The sequence below is a fragment of the Barbus barbus genome (assembly GCF_936440315.1).
Source record: "Barbus barbus genome assembly, chromosome: 22".
NCBI lineage: Eukaryota > Metazoa > Chordata > Actinopteri > Cypriniformes > Cyprinidae > Barbus > Barbus barbus.
Window position 1 is genome coordinate 29903086 of NC_136750.1, and position 3972 is coordinate 29907057.

Below are 3972 nucleotides of genomic sequence, written 5' to 3' on the forward strand. Positions count from 1 at the left end.
CTATCAGAGTAACTGAGCGAGCTTTTGCTCACGACACAGAGTAACATTTACTAAACGAGTGAAATGAGATTCATGAGGAAATGAACCATCAAGTTCCACAACATGGCAAGCAGCGGAAACCTCCCGAAGCTAAGAGCGGAAAACAAGCAGAGCGGCACAGAGAGTGTTTGTATGAAGGACAGAGAGTCTGGCTGTGTTTAAAGCATCTTAGAAGCAGCCAGAGCATCTCAGGAGACGTCTACACACTCACTCAAGCTCTGGGACTGTGCAGGTCTTCAGAACTGGATCACAACAGACTGCAAACCAAAACTGACTTCAGTCCTCACACAAAATCAGACACTAAAACATCACATTTCAGGATGAACTTCTTAAAAAGTCAAGCAGTGGAACTAAACGGTTTATACAAACTAAAAATGTTACATCCATTGCATTTTGTCTATGGAATGTGTAGTCTTTGTTCAGATATATCCAGAACAGGCCTGGGTCAAATTAAACATAGGCCTACGAAATAAACAATCACTGAACAAACAGATGCATTTATGTAAAGGAATATATACAGAAATAATGATGATAGGTGTTTTTTCAATGAAGGACTCCAGAAAAACTTGAATTGAAATATTTGAAAAATACTTGCAAAAGTGCACAGGAACAAAGATATGATCATGACCTTAATCAAACTTGATCTGTATGCGTGTATCTTTGTGTGGTTAGTTTTTCACCTTTTTAATGCAACATTTTGATAAGACAGCAGACAATTAACACTGAAATTATAAAATAAGCTCCTAGTAAAAAAACATTTAAAAAAAAAAAATAAAAGATTTCCGAACATGAATAAAAATAAGTGTGTTTTTCCGCCCTCTGCTGGACAGTGAGTGTTACTTCAGTCCACAGAGACAATAAACACACCTGTTCAGTGACAAAGCCATAGATGCTCTTCAGTTGCTGCCATTTTACCACGAAAAAGGACAAATGCAGCATTAAAAAAAAAAAAGCTCCTTAGAATAAAAATGTCCAGCAATCAGACAGAAGTACAGAGGCTAGTCAAGAACTGATATTTTTTTATCTATGCAATTTTTTTTAATAAAATGATCTTAAGATGAAATGCTGAATTGCATTTAAATTATTGCATGAGAATAAAGAAACTGAAACAGGAGATAAGGGGAAAACTAGCACAAGTGCCTGGGACAGTGATCAAAATGTGTTGTTATGCAAATATATTAAACCTGTTGCAACCAAACCCAATGGACTCAAATGTGTGCAAATAAATGAAAGCGCTGCAGAAATGGGAAACTTTTTATTCATGTATTTCACAAATCCAAACGTTCAGACCATCTTTTTTCCAAAGTAAAAACTTTACAGCAAATGTTTTGCAGGGAGAAGTGTTCAAAAACAAAACCGCAGTGAAAATAAAAAGCTAATGTCTGAAAGCGCACAGTAGGTCCTCGTGTTTCAGGTGGACAGTGGTTCATACTTGTAAACGTATGGAATGTATTTATTTACTGTACAGACACGCAGGGACAAACCCTGCAGAAGAAACTACATGATCTGTGCTGGGGAAATAACCCTAGTCAAAGAATTTATTAATAGAGAAAAAAAACAAAACACTCTAAAAACACCTATACAAAACCTCTCTCGATAGATTTTCTACCGCTTTTAACTTCCCTTTTAAAAACTCAGTCTCTAAAAAAGCAAGTTAAAATAGTAACTTTACTGATTCAGTTTTCTATATTTTCATTTTTGCTTCTCTTTTATCAGTCATATTAAAGATGAGGAAATTTCACAAATGCTGTATTATCTTCAGCATTGCATGTTCTTGACCCAACGAGTGAATCTCATGAAAACATATCCAGGTCACGTTTCACCGTAAAAGCAAAAAACATTTGGAAAGAATATTTTGCATACAGAAAAAGTAGCCTATTTTAGGATTTTTTTTCATAATAAGCAAGCACATTTTTGCAACAAATACTTATCTTAATTTGTCAAATGCAATTCATATTATTCATTATGGCGATTCTCATTTTATTTCATTTTTGACTTTTATATGAAAAATAAGACCTAATATTTAATACTTATATAATACAGTAGAAAATAACATTTAAAAACAGGTTTATTTTCTTTGCATTATAATACAATGGAAAGATCTAGTTTTCACTGCAATATAATAAAATCATAGTGAAAAACATTTTAAAACGTTTTTTTTTTTACCTTATATATTTATTATGCCAAGACAATTATTTTAATTAAATGTTTAAAGTTTTTTTTATATTTTAAATATTTTTTCTTAGCATTATAGCACAGAAAAAAAAAGAAAAAAAATTTCACTGCATTATAATGCAAAAAAAAGTCATTTTTTAAATAAAAAATAAAAATACAAATTTGCATTAATGCAAAAAAAACAACTTGTTTTAAAATATTTTCTCACCACATTATAAAGCAATGAATTAAACTTGTTTTATATTTTTTGCTATTTAAATAAAACATGATTTTACAGCAAAAATGTGCTTAATTGTCATGAAAAATGAATAAATATGGTTTATTTCTTTTGATTTTGGGGTGAAATGACCTGGCCATGCTCTTCGCCCCGGTTTGAGCGTGGAAACCAGCACTGCTGGGAACTCAGGACTCACTCCAGTAACTCTGGCACGATACGACAGATCCGAGCAGGAAGTAACAGCGTGTGGAATTGCCTCTGGAAAGACAACCGCCTAAACCAATGAACAACATCTGTGCTTTTCAGGCTCACACACACACACACAAACACACATCCAGCTCTAAACCACGGATGAGATGTGTGTTGTGCTGGCAGCCAAATCATAAGCAAAGCCATGCAACAGTGGCAACGTAACAATCTGAATAAAAAGGAAATAAAATAAAAACAGCTTTTATACTGCCGTCCCATTTCAGTCCAAACTCCCAACACCCAGAATCCCACGCATGCAAGACCAGTAACATAAACACACAACAGCAATATAAATCAGTCCTCGTCGCTCTATCAGCTCCACACGACAAGGCTATTAAAATAGAACAAGTGTTTCATTCATTTACTGTGTTTCAAACATCTTTACATATATCTGTGTTTTAAAAAAATTGTGCCCATCATGCTAAACCTCGCTATAGCACTAATATAACTCTCAATTTTACAAGGTCAATAAAGTCTGTGAGCTCTTAAAGTTTTAATAGTTTTCTTCTCGTGCGATTGTAGTACTAAAATCAGCACTAAAATCCTGTGGCTACACATTAAAACTCGTGACAGAAACACTCAGCGGATCACATCTCAGTCTGTTCATCTAGGACCCCTGTGAATTAGTGTCATTCAGTCATTAACATGCTGCTTTGGAGTGTTTTTCTGCTATTTAAACGCTCATGGTCCAATCTCACCAAAACACGCCACACTTCACCTAAAATAAAAAAGACTACATGAAGCTTATTTCTTCTTTCCTTGTTTTTCTTAAAGATTTCATTTATTTTTTGCATTATGACATTATTTTCATGAAAAATAATGCTCATTACCATGATGCATTTGGTATTTTTGGGTTATTTTTTTGTAATCCTCATTATTCAGTAGTTATTCTCATTTACTGTAATACAGTAAAGATACAGCAATACAACGATTATTTATATCTTTATGAAATGTACAAATGTACAATAGCTAATTTAATTAATCTAATTTAATAAATTAAAATACTTTTCAATTTAAATAATATATTATATTTTAGCATTGTGATGAGAATTTGTTTTGCGTGTCATGAAAATGGTCACAAAAACCCTAATGGTCCTAAAAAATGTGTTTTGATCCCTTTTCTTAGCATTATAATGCAATAAAACAACCTGTTTTAATTTGTTTTACTGCATTATAATGCAAAGAAAATTCTGTATTATTTAAATGAAAAAAAAGCTTAAATTTACTTTAAATACAGAATTTTCTTTGCATTAAATTTTTGCAATGTGATGAGAATTTGTTTTGTATGTCAT